This window comes from Peromyscus californicus, unplaced genomic scaffold (assembly GCF_007827085.1).
Source record: "Peromyscus californicus insignis strain IS unplaced genomic scaffold, ASM782708v3 Scaffold_4__1_contigs__length_199733344, whole genome shotgun sequence".
Taxonomy (NCBI): domain Eukaryota; kingdom Metazoa; phylum Chordata; class Mammalia; order Rodentia; family Cricetidae; genus Peromyscus; species Peromyscus californicus.
The window spans coordinates 164,545,925-164,565,908 of NW_026294562.1; positions in this window are offsets into that span (position 1 = coordinate 164,545,925).

Consider the following 19,984-nt stretch of genomic DNA (forward strand, 5'->3'; position numbering starts at 1 on the left):
TGAGAGGTAAAATTTATAGTGCAGTCGAAAAATCATTAACATCCTAAAATTTGTACTGAAGTAAGCTGCTGATAGGAAGAAATACAGATTGCACAAACCAGTCAAAGGTTGCTGTATTAAGCAACTGTGAACTTATTCAGACATCGTTCTAGAGAATTGTGAGCCTGAGGTTATGACCCCAAACCAGAAACTCAATAACAAGTACTTACATTGAAACAAGGCTTAGTTAAAATATTTTCTAATACAATTAAGTATTCACAATGGTTTCAAATGTGCAAAAAATTTACAGAGACCATAAAAAATGTTGCCCTGAAAAAAAGTTGCCATGTACATTCATTTTTTTTAAAAGTAGAGATTGTTTTTGATAAATATAGTGCCTTCACTACACCTCAGCCTCGTTTTTCCCCTCCAATGCTTTCCTTCCTTTCCCATATTCATGATCCCTTCTTTAATTTTCACTGCTATGTTGATAAGATCACACATTTACATAACATACAGAGTCCATTTAATTCTCTTTGTATGTGAATATATCCTTAGATGAGCACTAGGGTTTGAACAACCAATATGGGATTTCCCCTCCCGAGGCAGTTGATTCTACCTTCATTGACCTGTTTTGTTTTGTTTTGTTTTTTTTCATCTAGGGATAAGACAATGTAAACTTTCCCCTATCATTATTTGGGTAAAAACTGGTGCCATTATGGTGATTCATTTGGGTAAGTATACTGGTGAGGGTTCAAAAGTGTGTTGCTCTGTCATGTCTGTAGGATATGTCCTATCAACAATATCCTCAGGCTCTGTGTTTTTACAAGCCTTTGGTAGAATGGATTCACGGTAAAAAAAGTTTTGCAACTCTGTGGGTTTGGTCCTGGTTTTTGGCACCAAAATATAAATTTTGCAACTCTGGGGGAAAGGTATCCTGACTATTTAGAGAGTCAGGGACACCTTGAGCTGCTAGGACAGCCCTGACAGCAGGAGCTGCAATGAGAAAGCTCAGCCCTAGAGGCTATCTGAGATACCTCAAGCTGCTAGGACAGCTCAGCCCTGGAGGCATCCCAGATACCCTGACTTGCTTAGGACAGATCAGCCCTGGAGGGGAAGGTCTCCCAGATACCTTGAGCTGCTAGAACAGCTCTGAGGGCTGGATCTGAATGAGACAGCTCAGCCCTGGAAGGCAAGGTATTCTGACTGCTCAGGAGAGCCAGGCCTGGAGCATCTAGGACAGCTCAGCATGAAAGGGTGAATTAAAATCTTCACACCTAAAACTCTTTTGAGAAAGGAATTTATTTGGGAAAGAGGAGTCCAGTAGAGTGGCTGCCTCTAACAGGGTTGAGAGAATAGCCCACAACTGAACATGCAGGGTGCTCTATATAGAATATCTTGGTGGTGGAGTCAACCAAAGATTGGTTAGTTTTTTCTGCTCAGGGATTGGTTAGTTTTATGGGTTAGGGGCAGAGTTAGCCTTGATCTCAGAGCAAAACTGTGTTTTTTTTTTACTGGCCTTTCTTGGCTTTTTGACATTGATTCCAAGGCTAGGGCATATTTCTTTCACTGACTCTGATTCTAGGGACCAAGAGTGTTTCTTTGGTAATGGTTTCAGAGTCAGGGCATGTTTTTTAGGTTCTGGGTTTGGGTATAGTTTTTCTTTCTCTGGCTTGGTTCCCAGACCCAGGCTGTGTTTCTTTCCCTGGTTCTGGGCTCCAGGGTCAGGTTGGGTTACTTTAACCAACCCCTTTTCCCATATTCACTGCAGATGTGTCAACTGGAGTTGGGTACTTTACAGTGAATTATTTGTGGAACTTTGTGATAGTCTCCATATATTGCAAAAAGAAGCTTCTTTGATGAGGGGTGAGAACTATCTGTGTGTATAAAGATAGGTATTTATAAAACAGCTGGAACGTATGCTGGTTAGTTAAACTGGCAGCAGCAGGTTCACCACTTGGGTCTATGCCCTCTCCATGCCTATCTGGTTGTCTATGTTTATAGTACCAGACAGGGCTCACCTCTTGTTGAGTGTGCTTTAAGTCCAATTAGACAGCCCTTGAAACCTCTGGATAGGTCTAGTGATTGATCCTTTCCCTTTGCGCTTTTCTCTTTCGAAAGCAACTTTTCAGGAAAGAGGTTCCAGGTCAGGTTCAGTTCAATTCCCCAAACATCTGTGTCTGAAGTGCATGGAGACTTTAGCAAAAGAGTTAAGTTTTCAAATTCTGAGACAATGAAGGGCAACATTAGCTGATAGTGTTTTGGAAGTCTCATGGATACCCTGACCAACAATTTAAAAGGAGGAGGTTTCTCATGCATGGTACTTGGATATATATATATATATTCCACGGCATTTGGGGTAATATGATCACTATTAATGGCATAATTTTTTTTAAAAAATACATGGTAATTCATGCATATTATATGTGATTTTAGATAAATATGGAATAATAAGATCTCTGTCTTTTTAAACATGCTTAGTAGTATGTATCCCTCCTTCCACTCTGTCAATCTATATTGCACTCTGTGACCCTTTATCAGTTAAAGCCTCCATCCTTTTATTCCATTTCTCCCTTTGTAGTACCTGCATGCTGTTCTAGTATTGAGAGATGCTTTAGGAATTGATCCCATTTTGCTTTCTTGGTTCTGCAGTTGCTTGAGGTTACAAACTTACATCTACAGGTTCAAAGTCAGAAAGCACAAATAAGGGAGAACATTTAATATCTGTGTCTGTGTCTGTGTTACCACATTCAGTATAATATTTTTTACTTTAACACATTTACATGAAAATTTTATTAATTCATTTTTCTCCATTCCTGAATAGATATCCATTGTACACATGTATCATGTTTTCATTAGTAGTTCATTGGTTGAAGGACATTTAAGTTGTTTTTCTTTCTTATCTATTATGAACAGAGAGTCATGAACATGACCAAGAAAGTATTTGTGAAACAGAATACCAAGTTCTCTAAACAATGCCAAGGAGTAGTGGATTTGTGCCTGGTGATAAATTTTCCACACTAATTTTCATAGAGGCTCAACTAATCTCTAGAGTTTCCTATCCCACTAAAAGTGCATGAGGTTTCCCCTTTCCGTACACCTTCTCTAGCATTTATTCTCACAAGCATTTGTTGTTTATGGTTTTTGGAATGATAGTCATTCTTGCTGAGTAAGATGAAATCTCAAAGTAGTTTCAATATCATTTTCTGAAGTTTAATTATATTGACCAATTTAAAATATATTTCTTAGACATAGACATTTTAATTTCTTCTCTTGAGAACTTTCTGGTCAGAGATGTCTCGCAGTTATTAATATAGCCAAGTTTTTAAATTGATCATCTCTTTCATGGGACACTTCTGTTTTCCTTAAATTTTTTCTTATATTTTCATTTAATATTTTTGCATGTAATATATTTTGATCATAATTTACACCATACTGCAGACTTTCAGATTATACACAGTTGACTTTATTCCTCTCTCAGTGAAAACCAAAATGAATTAAAGTACAAACAAACAAAAAAAGAAACGAAACAAAAATAAAATGACATACTCTCCTAGACACACCAGATGGAGTCTGTTTTGTGTTGGCCCTATTCACCTGAGTATGAGGGCTGACATGGAAAATGGCCGATACACCTAATGACCCTCCATTGGAGATAACTTAATTTCCCTTCCTAGAAGGTATCAATTGCATATTGGTTCTTGGTTAGGAGTGAGAATTTGTGTCCAAATATCTTTTTCTGTGCTGAAATTTTGTCTCATATAAGATGTGTAACTTGTGCATGCTGTTAGTCTGTATGTAATGTTCTGTAAATTTGAATTTACCCAACAATTCTGACTCTTACAATCTATCCATCTCCTGTTCTACATGGATCCCAGCATCATGAGTGGATGAGTTTAATGTGGATATCTGGTTTTAGAATGATTGATCCAAGTTTCTCCCTTTCTGCACTTTGTCCAGTTGTGATCTCTGTGTTAATTAAAATCTAATGCAAAAAAGTAGCTTCTCTGATGACAGTGGTCTGATGCCCTGATCTATGGGTATAGCAATATATCATCAGGACTAATTTTATTGCTGTTTCATTTAGCACGATAATAGTTATAGATTTTCCCATAAGTCCAGGAACAGTCTAAGATCAGGTTTTGGCCTCATTATCACTGTCAGATGTGGATTCCACCTATTGGAATTGGATTTATATCCAGTAAAAATGGTGTTGACTATTCCCATAATATTTTTTTCCATTAAAGTACCAATAAATCTGGAAGGTAGGTCACTTGTATAGGTCACAGGATTTGTAGATATATGATATTTATGATTGCTTTTCTCTTCCTGTAGTGTGCACAGTACCTTCCAGTACTGTTAATGATGGTCAGGAGAGATGAAGCTTCTTGTTAGATACCAACTCAGTTTCTCCATGGTGAATAATATAAGTTCTGTCTTCAGGAATAGGGCCTTATCATCAGGTTGTGGAAGGTAACCAATAACATTGACAACAGCCTATAATATTTGGGGGTGTCTATTGGAAACTTTTTTGCCATCTATTCAAAAGATGAAAACCAATTCCTGATACTATAGATTTTACTTGACAGCATATAAATTCTAGTTGGAACATGATCATCCCTATATGTCATAATACAATTTGAATTATTTTATTTACTTTAGAAAGTATCTAAATTAGTGGGTTTCCACATGGCTTTTCAAAATATATTTAGTATAAATTTTAGGAAACACTAGCCCCCACAAGTTGATTAAAATTTGATCTTGCCTATTATTTTGATATTTCACAGGATTTCAGTTTGGAGAAATATTGAAACTAACATTATAGAGTATATGCCATGACAAAAGACTATCATTTTGAATTGCTTTCTAACTAATTATTAATATCTGATACCAAATTGTGGTGGTTTTAAACAAAATGACCAACAAATGGAGTGGTAATATTAAGAGGTATGATTTTGTTGGAGTAGGATTGGCTTTGTTGGAGGAAGTGTGACATTGTTGGGGTGGGCTTTGTGATTTGACAAATGCTCAAGCTACTCCCAATGATTCAGACCACATTCTGTTACCATTGTATAAGATGTGAGGATTCACACATTCAGTATTATATCTGTCTGCTTTCTACCTTTCATGCCACCATAAGGATAATGGGATAACCCTCTGAAGTGTAAACTAGTCACCCATTAAATATTCCTTTATAGGAGTTGCTGAAGTCATATTGTATCTTCATAGCAATAGAAACCCTACCTAAGAAACAAATCTTAATTGTGATGGGTGAAGAAACAAGATATTAGGCCTGTGAGAAGTAAATATTCCATTGATTTGTGGAAAATCTTCTCCCTTATAAGAAGAGCATAAAATGGGAGAAGCACAATGTAGATCAGTTGTTAAGAGTACTTGTCGTTCTTCCAGAGAACACAGATTCCGTTCTTGTCACTGATATGTCACTCTCAACCATCTGTAACTGCAGTTCCAGGGAATCCAGTAATCTCTCCCGGCTTCAACAGGCACTCAAAATGCATGAGGTACACAGATAATCATGCAAGTAAAACACTCAAAAATAAAAGTAAAATAAACTTGAAACATCTTTTTAAAATAAGAAATGAAATTAGAATTTTGACAAAATTTTACTATGGATTTTCTGTGCTAATTTAATCATATTCATAATATTATATTTGTCAATCAGGGAAGAGTGTATTGCTGGAGAGTGTCATCCCAGTTCATGTTGTTCATTTTAGGTGCTTCCTTTAAGTCTTAAATATTTACTGTAATTAATTTCACTTCCTTTTTCAGGACTGGTCCCAGTATAGTTTAATCTATTGTTAAGAGTATTATTTTCTTATTTTTTCAACATGTTCATTATTATTTTAAAAGGTCATGGATCTTGTGCCATGCTGTCTTGTGGAAAGTAGTGATATGGTCTAAGTGTTTTCTGGAGGAGTCCTTAGAATCTGTGATATATGGGACCATTTTCTTCAAAACTATGGCAACTTGGTGTCAGATGATAACCATTAGTTAGAAAGGAATTCAAAATGATACTCTATTGTTATGAGATGTATTTTGTAGTGTTACTTTCCATTATTTCCTCAAACTGAAATCTTGAAGGGGAATTATCTGATTATTTTTCTACTCATATTCTTTTATATATTTCTCTTCTTTTTTATTTTTGTCAAGATCTTGAGTAGAGTATAAAATACAATCAGTGATATATAAAAGTATTTACAGATATGCACACATAAATAGGCACTCATGCATGTACTGTTATAAATGCATGCATTAAAATACAAGTCAAATATTGTTAAAACATTGGCCAATCAAGCTGTAATCATGGAACAGAACAATAAAATGCAGCAATTCCTTACATGAAAGATCTATGAAAAATTCTTCTGTGAAATGTGGGGTTGGTGAAAATCTTTTCCCATTCTGTAGGCTGTCACTTTGTCTTGTTGACAATGTCCTTTGCTCTACAAAAACTTCTCTGTTTCAAGAGGTCCTATTGATTGTTTCTCTCAGTGTCTGTGCTACTGGTGTTGTATTTAGGAAGTGATCTCCAGTGGCAGTGCATTCAAGACTACTTCCTACCTTCTCTTCTATCAGATTAACTGGATTTATGTTGAGGCCTTTGATCCACTTGGACTTAAGTTTTGTGTACAGTGACAGATATGGATCTATTTGCAGTCTTCTACATATTGACATCCAGTTATGCCAGCACAATTTGTTGAAGATGCTTTCTTTTTTCCATTGTAGAGTTTTGGCTTTTTGGTCAAAAATTATATGTTCATATGTGTGCAGATTAATGTCAGGGTCTTCAATTCGATTCCATTGTTCCACTTGTCAGTTTTTATGCCAGTACTAAGCTGTTTTTATTACTGTAGCCCTATAGTAGAGGTTGAAGTCAGGGATCGTGATGCCTCCAGAGGTTGTTTTCTTGTACAGGATTCTTTTGGCTACCCTGGGTTTTTTGTTTTTCCATATGAAGTTGAGTATTGGTCTTTCCAGGCCTGGGAAGAATTGTGTTGGTATTTTGATGGGGATTGCATTGAATCTGTAGATTGCTTTTGGTAAGATTGCCATTTTTACTATGTTAATCCTGCCTATCCATGAGCATGGGAGATCTTTCCATTTTCTGACATCTTCTTCAATTTCTTTTGTCAGGGACTTAAGTTCTTGTTATACAGGTCCTTCATTGCTTGGTTAGTGTTACCCCAAGGTATTTTATTTCATTTGTGGCTGTTGTAAAGGGTGATGTATCACTAATTTCCTTCTCAGCCTGTTTGTCCATTCTATATAGGAGGGCTACTGAGTTTTTTGAGTTAATCTTGTATCCTGCTACATTGCTGAAGGTGTTTATAAGCTGTATGAGTTCCTTGGTAGAATTTTTGGGGTCACTTATATATACTATCATGTCACCTGCAAATAGCAAAAGAGAACAGAGAGGGAGAACATGGAAAGAGAATTCATGATAAATGAAGACCCCTTGGGAATAGGAAGAATCAAAGTGCTAGAGAGGTCCCCAGAAATCCACAAAGATACCTCCACAATAGACCACTGGCAATGGTTGAGAGAAAGCCCGAACTGACCTACTCTGGTGATCAAATGGCCGAACACCCTAACTGTCGTGATAGAACTCTCATCCAATGACTGATGGAAGCAGATGCAGAGATCCACAGCCAGGCCCCAGGTGGAGCTCCAAGAGAACAATCGATGAGAGAGATGAGGGGTTGTATGAGCGAGAGATGTTGAGACCATGATTGGAAAAAGCACAGGGACAAATAGCCAAACTAGTGGAAACACATGAACTATGAAGTAATAACTTAGGAGCCCCCATGGATCAGGCCCTCTGGGTAAGTGAGAGAGTTGATTAGCTTGAACTGTTAGGGAAGTCCACAGGCAGTGGGATCAGGACCTGTCCTTAGTGAATGAGCTGGCTCTTTGGAGCCTGGGGCCTATGCTGGGACACTTTCCTCAGCCAGGGTGAAGGGAGGATGGAACTGGACCTGCCTTGACAAAATCTACCAGGCTGAGCTGAATCTCTAGGGGAGTCCTTGCCCTGGAGGAGGTGGGAATGGGTGGTAGATTGGGCAGAGTGCTGGGGATGGCTGGGAGGAGGGAGGACAGGGGAATCCATGGCTGATATGTAATATTAAATTAATTATAAAATCAAACCACACACACACACACACAAAATTCCTGCACTTTGTATGCTTATTAAAACAAATTGTATATATATATTTATATGTAATAATGGACATATATATCTTGAGAAACTGATATACTTTGATACAAACTTTAAAAAATATAAACATCCCTTTTTTGCAAAAAAAAGAGAAAGAAACAAAGAAAGAAAAATCCCAGTATAAGGAAAGTCTCTGAGTGAAATCACTAGGCATCTGCTCAGGACCTTCCCATCCCAGAGCCCAAAGCCCCCACCCAAGAATCACCAGCCACAGTGACAGAGCTCTCTGTTAATATCCTAGGATAGAGTCTTAAAGCCATCCCATCTGTGTGGACAATACATGTAACATATGTGGCCTCCGAACATCGATGTCTATGAGCAAGCACTGAAACAGAATCTTCCCATTTGCACTATTGAGGGAGACACCAATCTGAAGACAGCAAGTTAACACCTTAATGCCTGCTGTGCATCTTATCTTCAGCCAGCTAACCTTCCGGATGAGGGGAGGATCATGGCCATTCCACAGATCAAGTTGTCAGTGGTCTGTCAGCATATTTCTGATGCCTGTATCTCTCTTTATCATTACAGAGATGATTCTCTCTTTCTCTAGATGTCTGAGTTGATGGCATATTTAAAGTGCTCATTCTAGCCATTGTCCAGCAACATCAATCTGATATTCCTCCACGGTCCAGAGGGCTGAGGGTAGGAGTTAACTAAGATCAAGAACCTGCCTTACTTTCATTTCCTGTGCTGTAAGTATATACCCTGAGAAAAGGAAGCTATGGGGGAAGGGTTTCGCTCATACTTTCATGCCACAGCCCATCCTTGTGAGGAAGTCAATACTTAGGACGTTAAAGTAGTTAGCCATTTCACAACAGACACATAGGATAGTATGAAAAATTTAGTAGGACCATTGTACCTGGCATAAACTCTGGAGTCATGATGAACATAGGATTTGAAATAATCTATTGTAAATAAGCAGTGCTTGCTATCTGAGTTCTATGGAGTAGTTTTTCCTGTAGGTGCTTCAGAGACTTTGCAAGAATTCAGTCACACGACACCCTTAGCAAACCAGGAATTCATGTGATGGCTGAGAATTATTTGGGAAATGTGTTCATCAGACAACTCCTAGATCATATTAAATGATCTGGTATGTGGGAGTTGACTTTCTAAAAGTATGTTTTGTGTAACAATAAATAAATCACTTCTTTGAGGATACTCAGGTTTCAATCTGCTGGGATTGTTCCCCCTGATCTTTCAATATTTCTTTTCATCCTTGTGTGTTTCCCTTTTTTTGGGTATCCTGTGTGCTATGGAGTAATGATTTTGTACACTGGTTTAATAAAACGTGGATTGGCCATTAGCCAGCAGGAAGTATAGGTGGGATAAGCAGACAAGGAGAATCTGGGAAGAGGAAGGGTCAGTCAGGAGATGCCAACCCACTGTCCAGCGAGCAGCATGTGATGGTACACAGATAGGAACCACAGAAAATGTGGCAACATATAGATTAACAAAAATGGGCTGAGTTTAAATGTAAGAGCTAGTCAGTATAAGCTTGAGCTAATGGCTGAGCAGTTTTAATTAATATAAGCCTCTGTGGAACATGAGGAAAGATGAAAAAGATAAGGTATGCTCACAAAGTTGGCATTGGGCTCCACAAAGAAACAAAAGATGGATTATGTCTAAGTGCTGGCACTCTGGAGCTAGACTAGGTGTACTCACTGGGAATTCTCTTACTAATCTGTGTGTAGAAGCATGAACATGGGAAAGATACCTTTCCCCTACCACTCATCAATGCCCAAAAAGGGTGGGGGAACTGGCCAAGAGGTCACTAAAGTGGGATAGCTGTCCATTACCCCACCAACTATAACATTCAGGAGAGCAGGCCATGAATCTCATCAAGGTAGCACAATAGAGTCAACCCTGTTAGCAGAGGTATGGGTAAGACAGCCCTGAAGTTGTAAGAATGGGAGAAGTGTCCTCATTATTCATCTGTCTTATGGCAGCATGGGCAGAGAGAAATGACCTCCTCCCTGCCCATCAATGCCAGGGGCATGTGGGAGGAATGACCTTGAGGTCACAAGACTGGGAGATCTATTACTACCCCCACAAGCTGCAACACCAACAAATCAGGCCCTGCACCTCATCTGGGAAACACAATAGAGCCAAACCTTTTGGTGGATGTATGGGTGAGCCAGCCCTAAAGTAGTAAGGGTGGGGGATCTGTCCCTACTACTTGTCTGTCACACAGTGAAAGATGCTCCCCCTTATCACTTACCCCTTACCACCTGCAATAGACAAGAGTGCTGACCCTCCCCTTACCAGCTGAAGCACTCAAGAAAGCAGGCCCATTGGTTTGATGTCAGGGTAACTTAGCCCCATGTGCTGAGCAGGGAAGAACTCATTACTCACCCAACGTGTGGCAGCACAGGTGAAGGAGAGATGTCCTCCCCTTTACCCCCACCCACTAATGACTAAAACTTGTGGAGGAGTAGGCCCTGAGGTCATAGGAGCAGGAGAGTGGTCCCTGACCCTCAAAAGCTGCAACACTCTGGAGAGTGTGACCTGTACCTTACCTAACAGAGCTGGCCAGGATGGTGTACATGTGGGAGACTAGATCCTGTAGGCATGAAAACAGGAGAACTGGTCACAGACATTGCTCATTGTTGCAAAAGGTAAATTAGTCTGGACAATGACAGACAGCCCAACCTGGTGGTGAGAACAGAGGAGAACTAGTGGGTGAATCAACCATGCAGCTTCCCAGGCTCAGAACCTTTTGAAGAAGGTAGTGGAATGTGGTGGTTTGAAAGAAAATGGCCCCCAAACGGAATTGCACTATTAGGAGGTGTGGCCTTTTTGGACATACAGTGTCACTGTTAGGGCAGATTTTGAGGTCTCTTTTCCTCAAGCTTCCCTTCTGTTGCCTGTAAGATGTAGCAGTAACAGTTCCAGGACCACATCTGCCTGAAAGCTAATATAATCTCAGTCATGATGATAATAGACTTAACCTCTGAAACTGTAAGCAAGCCACCCCAATTAAATGTTTTCTTTATATGTGTTGCCATGGTCATGGTGTCTCTTCACAGCAATAAAATGTCTATGACACACACACACACACACACACACACACACACACACACACACACACATACACACACACACACATATCACATATATCAGTTCTATCACACCAATATCTCACTCCTGGAAAAGACTTCTATATTAGTTATGGTTACTATTGCTGTGAAGATACGCTGAGATTATGGAAATGCTTATAAACTAAAGCATTTAATTGAGGTGTTGGCTTGCATTTCAGAGGTTCAGTCTATTATCCAGGCAGAGCATATAGTGGCATGCAGACAGACATGGTGCTGGCTACATCTTGATCAGAAGGCAGGAGGAAGTGAACTGACACACTGAGTCTTTCTTGGGCATATACAAGATGTCAAAGCCAGCCCTCAGAGTGATACACTTCCTCTAATAAGAACACACCTTGTCTAACAAAGCTATAGCTTCTAATAGCACCACTTCCTTTAGAAGCCATTTTCTTCTAAACCACCACAATTAGGGTTACAATTACTGTGATGAAACATCATGACCAAAGAAACTTTGGGAGGAAATTGTTTATTTGGCTTATACTTTCACAGTACTGTTCATTATTAAAAAAGGTAAGGATAAAATCTCAAATCGGAATACAGGGGCTGACGCCGGAGCCATGGATTGGTGCTGCTAACTGGCTCATTTCCATGACACTGCTCAACCTGCTTTCTTATGGAACCCAGTAACTACAACCAAGGGAGAGCACCACCCACCATGGGTTGGACCTTCCCATAACTAACTGAAAAAAAATACATTGCTGCTGAATCTTACGGAGGTGTTTCTCAGTTGAATTTCCCTCCATTCAGATGACTCGATGCTGTGTCAAGTGGACATAAAACTAGCCAGCACACAAAAACTCTAGCTTCAGCTCAAGAATGTCTATCCCTGATCATGAACATTCCATAGCTTATATCGAGCAGGAAGCATAACCATAATCTTTTCTATGCAATCATCCCAGGGTACCCTTTTCATGCATGTTCCATGAAAGATTTTTTTCTGGAACTGACCAAATTTTACAGAAGCTGAAATTACAGGTTTCTAGTGAGAATTGTTTCACCTATAGCAAACAGAAGTTTCTGTCCAAGCAAAAAAGCAGTGATGGTCACTACTAAAAGGAAAAGGGCAGATGTCTACTTAGAACTGAAGAGGTCACATGGCAGATCACTCCTCCCTAACTCATTCCTCATAGTTTCCTTAGTCTGCTTTTCCAAACAAACCAAGACCAGCTGCCTAAGGCAGGTGCCTCCAAAACCACTGGATTGGTCCTTCCACATCAATAATTAACCAAGAAATGGCCAAGACATAACTACATGCCAGTCAGTTGGAGGCATTTTCAAAATTGCAATTCCTTCTTCCAGGCTGAACCTGGTATAAATAAAACTGCCTAAATATTAACCAGAAGACTTGAGTTTATTAATGAATAAACAATGACTTATGTCCAGCTACCTATCACTGGACCAAACAGCAAGTTTCTCCTATAAGCTGTATCAGGCATCACCTTTATCTTCTTTCACATCTGTGTTCCTTCTAGAAAAATATTAACTCTTTTCTATTTAAAATATATCAATTGCCTACAGCTCTTCTATGCTATGTACAACCAAGTGGTCACTTCAAAACACATACGCATATTATCATAACTAAATAAACACATTAGGTGTGATATGTATGTATACCAATATAAATGCATCACAATTATATACACACATCACATATAAATGTTTCTATTATATTTGTACATATATAAGATATGTAACAAATCTTAAGAACTTGGGAAATGAGGACCACAAGAGGAGGAAAGTAGCAAAACAGAGAGAAGGTAAAATGTAATGATTACAATATTTCTGTAGGAGTTTCTCAACAGACAGAATGGGAATAAATTAAAAAACCTATAAAACAACTTAAAGCTAGAGAGTTCATATTAGACCATGCAAAGGAAACAGGAATTTGGAGTTGGAAAATGGTGTATGCCACTACTCAAGGCTAACTTACTAAAGTAGAAGTACTTTATTCTTGACCTAACTCTAAGTAAGCAAATGAAAGACCTGCATGACAAAACTTCAAATCTTTGAAGAATGACTATCATAGAAGGATAATTGTTTTATTGCAATTTAAATGAGTTGGATGAACATAATACCTTAAGTCGGGAGGCAGAGCCAGGCGGCTCTCTGTGAGTTTGAGGCCAGCCTGGTCTCCAAAGCAAGTTTCAGGAAAGGCACAAAGCTACACAGAGAAACCCTGTCTCGAAAAACCAAAAAAAAAATACATATATAGTATAACAAAATTAATTTTAAGTCTGTATCAATAAACTAAAATCCATAGCAATGTAAAACATTTTTAAACAAGTTGTTGCTTTTTAAAAGTAGGTTCTACAATCTACCCTTTTATCCTATATATCTATATCAACAGCTTATGCTGGAGAGGAGGTAGAGTAAGGGGAACACTCTTCCATTGCTGGTGGGAGTGGAAAATTGTACATTCTCTTTGAAAGTCAGTGTGGAGGTTTCTCAGAAAACTGGAAATCAACCTACAAAAAGATCCAGCTATACCACTCTTGGGCATATACCTAAAAGATGCGCAATCATACAAAAATGATATTGTTCAACTATGTTCATAGCAAATCTATTTATAATATGTGGGGAATTGCTTAGTCTTACTGCACCTTCATAGGCCCTGATTTATTGATACACATGGGAGTCCTGCACCTAACTAAACAGAAATGGAGAAGGAGTAGTTTGAGGGGTGAAAACAGAGGGAGGTTAGGGGGAGTTCCTGGGAGGAGAGGAGGAATGGGAAACTATGGCTTGAATGTAAAAAGATACATAAATAAATTTATTTTAAAATGAAAAGAGCTGAGACTTAGAGGCCGGCCCCCAGCTCCCATCTTGCTCCAGACTTCCCTTTTGGAACACTGGTGAGTGCCCTGCCTTGCCCGGACCCCATCCCTAGGCACCAGCCACTCCAGGGAAGACCTGCCCAACTTGGACCCAGGTTCTGGCCACCGGGCAGGTTCCCTGCAAGCCCCACCGGGAAGGATCCCCTTCTCCAAGACCCCTGGCAGACCCTGCAGTCTCCACGCCCTGCCCCCACGCCCATCTGCCTGAGCCCCAAGCCTCTTCCTGAGACTTATCGGCCAGCCCCCAGCTCCCATCTTGCTCTGGACTTCCCTTTTGGAACACTGGTCTGTCTGAACCAAGTGTGAGGATAAGGCCAAGAACGAACCACAAGGAGATGGGCAGACGTCAAGGCACAAACATATACAACAAAATGAATAGCAATACAGCATCATCAGGCCCTAGCCCTCCTCCAACACCTAGACCTGAACATCAGAAATTGGAAGAAGCAGAAGAAAACAGCCTTATGAATGACATCATGAAGAAGCTAGAGGCTTATGTAGAGGAAAAGACAAAAAAATGTGAAGAACGCTGTAAACAACTAGAGGAAAGGGCAAACTAGAAGAAATCAATAAAGACCTGGAAGAAAACAATAAAGTACTGAAAGAAAATCAAGAAAAATCAATGAAACAAATTAAGGAAATAGTCCAAGACCTGAAAATGGAAATAGAAAAAATGAAGAAGACACAAACAGAGGAAATGCTGGAAATAGAAAATCTGAGTAAATGATTGGGAACTTCAGATGCAAGTATAATCAACAGAATGCAAGAGATGGAAGAGAGGATCTCTAGCGTTGAAGATACAGTAGAAGAAATACATTCATCAGTCAAAGAAAACACTAAAGCCAACAAAGTCATGAACCAAAATGTCCAAGAAATTTGGGACACCATGAAAAGACCAAACCTACAAATAATAGGGGTAGAAGAAGGAGAAGAATACCAACTCAAGGGCACAGAAAATATATTCAACAAGATTATAGAAGAAAACTTTCCCAACTTAAAGAAGGAAATGCCTATGAAGATACAAGAAGCTTATAGAACACCAAACAGACTAGACTCCCAAAAAGAGTCCCCTCGACACATAATAGTTAAACAACTAAACATACAGAATAAAGAAAGAATATTAAGAGCAGCAAAGGAAAAAGGCCAAGTGACATATAAAGGCAAACCCATCAGAATAACACCCGATTTCTCAATGGAGACTTTGAAAGCCAGAAGGACCTGGACCGATGTAATGCAGACACTAAGAGACCATGGATGTCAGCCTAGACTAATATACCCAGCAAAACTTTCAATCACCATAGATGGAGTGAACAAGACATTCCATGACAAAGCCAGATTTAAACAATACTTATCCACAAACCCAGCCCTACAGAAAGCACTAGAAGGAAAATTCCAACCTAAGGAAGTCAGATACACCCTCGAAAACACAGGCAACAGATAAAGCCACACCAGTAAACCACAAAGAAGAGAAGTACACACACATCACCACCAAAAAATAACAGGAATGAACAATCACTGGTCATTAATTTCCCTCAATATCAATGGACTTAATTCACCTATAAAAAGACATAGGCTTACAGAATGGATACGAAAGCAGGACCCATCTTTCTGTTGCATACAAGAAACACATCTCAAATTCAAAGATAGACACTACCTAAAAATAAAAGGCTGGGAAAAGACTTTCCAATCAAACGGTCTTAAGAAACAAGCGGGTGTAGCCATCCTGATATCCAGCAAAATAGACTTCAAACTAAAATCAATCAAAAGAGATCAAGAAGGGCATTACATACTCATCACAGGAAAGATCCACCAAGATGAAGTCTCAATTCTGAATATTTATGCCCCAAACACAAGGGCACCCACATATGTAAAAGAAACATTACTAAAGCTTAAATCACATATAAAACCCCACACGTTAATAGTGGGAGACCTCAACACCCCACTTTCACCACTGGACAGATCTCCCAAATTGAAACTTAACAGAGAAATAAAGGACTTAACTGATGTCATGACTCAAATGGACTTAATCGATATCTACAGAACATTCCATCCTAACAAAAAAGAATATACCTTCTTCTCAGCACCCCGTGGAACCTTCTCTAAAATTGACCACTTAATGCCCTTATAAACAAACTCAAAGAAAAAAATCATATGATCATCTCACTGGATGCAGAAAAGGCATTTGACAAAATCCAACACCCCTTCATGATAAAGGTATTGGAGCGATCAGGAATACAGGGAACATACCTATACATAATAAAGGCAATTTACAGCAAGCCAACAGCCAACATCAAATTAAATGGAGAGAAACTCAAAGCAATTCCACTAAAATCAAGAACGAGGCAAGGCTGTCCGCTCTCCCCATATTTATTCAATATAGTACTTGAAGTTCTAGCCAGAGCAATAAGACAACATAAGGAGATTAAGGGGATACAAATTGGAAAGGAAGAAGTCAAGCTTTCCCTATTTGCAGATGACATGATAGTATACTTGAGCGACTCCAAAGATTCCACCAAGGAACTGATACAGCTTATAAACACCTTCAGCAACATAGCAGGATACAAGATCAACTCAAAAAAATCAGTAGCCCTCCTATATACAATGGACAAAGAAGCAGAGAAGGAAATCAGAGTTACATCACCCTTTACTATAGCCACAAATGACATAAAATGCCTTGGGGTAACACTAACCAAGCAAGTGAAGGACCTATATGACAAGAACTTTAAGTCCCTGAAAAAAGAAATTGAAGACGATGTCAGAAAATGGAAAGATCTCCCATGCTCATGGATAGGCAGGACTAACCTAGTAAAAATGGCAATCTTACCAAAAGCAATCTACAGATTCAATGCAATCCCCAGCAAAATACCAACACAATTCTTCACAGACCTGGAAAGAATAATACTCAACTTCATATGGAAAAACAAAAAACCCAGGATAGCCAAAGGAATCCTGTACAATAACACAACTTCTGGAGGCATCACGATCCCTGACTTCAAGCTCTACTATAGAGCTACAGTAATAAAAACAGCTTGGTACTGGCATAAAAACCGACATGTGGACCAATGGAATCGAATTGAAGACCCTGACATTAATCCGCACACCTATGAACATATAATTTTTGACAAAGAAGCCAAAAGTGCACAATGGAAAAAAGAAAGCATCTTCAAAAAATGGTGCTGGCAAAACTGGATATCAACATGTAGAAGGCTGCAAATAGAGCCATATCTATCACTGTGCACAAAACTTAAGTCCAAGTGGATCAAGGACCTCAACATAAATCCAGCTACTCTGAACCTGCTAGAAGAGAAAGTAGGAAGTAGTCTTGAATGCATTGGCATAGGAGACAACTTCCTAAATAGAACACCAGTAGCACAGACTCTGCGAGAAACAATCAATCAATGGGACCTCTTGAAACTGAGAAGCTTTTGTAGAGCAAAGGATACAGTCAACAAGGCAAAGCGACAGCCTACAGAATGGGAAAAGATCTTCACCAACCCCACATCCGACAGAGGACTGATATCCAGAATATATAAGGAATTCAAGAAATTAGACATCAAAATGCCCAACAGTCCAATTAAGAAATGGGCTATAGAACTAAACAGAGAATTCTCAACAGAGGAAACTCAAATGGCCGAAAGACATTTAAGGAATTGCTCAACATCCCTAATCATCAGGGAAATGCAAATCAAAACAACTCTGAGATACCACCTTACGCCTGTCAGAATGGCTAAGATCAAAACACTGAAGACACCTTATGCTGGAGAGGATGTGGAGCTAGGGGAACTCTCCTCCACTGCTGGTGGGAATGCAAGCTTGTACAACCACTTTGGAAATCAATATGGCGCTTTCTTAGAAAATTGGGAATCCATTTCCCCCAAGATCCAGCTATACCACTCTTGGGCATATACCCAAGGAATGCTCAACCACACCATAAGAGCACTTGTTCAGCTATGTTCATATCAGCATTGTTTGTAATAGCCAGAACATGGAAACAACCTAGATGCCCTTCAACTGAAGAATGGATAAGCAAAATGTGGTACATATACACAATGGAATACTACTCAGCAGAGAAAAACAATGACATCATGAGGTTTGTAGACAAATGGATGGATCTAGAAAAAATCATCCTGAGTGAGGTAACCCAGACTCAGAAAGACAAACATGGTATGTACTCACTCATAGCAGGACACTAGACATGAAACCAGGATGACTTGTCTGCTACTCTAATCACCAGGGAGGCTACCTGGAAAACAGGACTCCAAGAAAGACACAGGGATCGCCCAATGACAGAGAAATGGAATGAGATCTACATGAACATCCTGGACATGAGTGGGGGTAATGAAAGGCAAGGGTCGAGGGAAAGAGAGCTTGGGTGAGCGGGAGATCCCAGCTGGATCAACAACAGAGAGGGAGAACAAGGAATAGGAGACCATGGTAAATGAAGACCACATGAGAATAGGAAGAAGCAAAGTGCTAGGGAGGCCCACAGAAATCCACAAAGATACCCACACAACAGACTGCCGGCAATGGTTGAGAGACAGCCCGAACTGACCTACTCTGGTGATGGGATGGCCAAACACCCTAATTGTTGTGCTAGAAACCTCATCCAACTACTGAGGGATCTGGATGCACAGATCCATGACTAGGCCCTGGGTGGATCTGGGAGTCCAATTTGCGAGAATGAGGAGGGTTTATATGAGCGAGAATTGTTGAGACCAAGGTTGGATAAAGCACAGGGACAAATAGCAAAATGAATGGAAACATATGAACTATGATCCAATGGCTGAGGGGTCCCCACTGGATCAGGCCCTCCGAATGGGTGAGACAGTTAATTGGCTTGATCTGTTTGGGAAGCATCCAGGCAGTGGTACCAGATCTTGTGCTCATTGCAGGAGTTGGCTGTTTGAAACCTGGGGCCTATGCAGGATTGTTTGGCTCGGCCTGGGAGGAGGGGACTGGACCTACGTGGACTGAGTCTACCAGGTTGACCTCAGTCTGTGGGGAAGGCTTTGCCCTGGAGGAGATGGGAATGGGGGGGTTTGGGGGGAAGGTGAGGGGAATGGGAGGGGGGAGAACAAGGGAATCCGTGGCTGATATGTAGAACTGAATTATATTGCAAAATAAATTAAAATAAAAAAAATTTTCTGAGAAAAAAAAATGAAAAGAAAAACAAACAAACCAAAAATCAAATCTTGTCAAACACTCTGGGCATGGATATGCTCCATTCTCAATAGTAGTCTTCTCTCATACCAGCCAAACATGTCATGCCTCCAGTTCCAACCTACTTGTACCACTTTACTACTCCATTTCCCCACATATCCATTAATTATTTGTTCATCATAATGGCATAGGGAACTGGGGAGTGTCATGTAGTATATCATTTTGCCCAAACTGCTTTACTTACTAATAATGTACTTTGCAATGAGCTGTTGGTCTGGTTCAGGGCCTCTACATTCTGTTACACCATCAGTACTGGACCCTCACCTAGACACATCTTGGATATGCTACTATTGCTCACAATCATGGATATCCTGTGACTAGGTTCTGAAGGACCAGCCCTTTCACCTTCTCCACCAGCTCATAGATAGGGTCAATGTTGGGGTGACCCAACTCAAAGCCCAAGATTGGGCTTCAGTAGTATCTGAATTATTCAGTGATGGTATTTGCTGTGACTCTTCCCACCCCAGAGGTGACAGGCAAGGGGCAGAGCCAGTCCTGACTATTTTTAAGGTTCCTTTTATTTTATGTGTAGAAGTGATTTTCTTGAATGTATGTATATTTTGCATATGTGTCTGGTGCCCCAAGAGTCTAGACACTGGTATTGTGAATTGTTATACAAG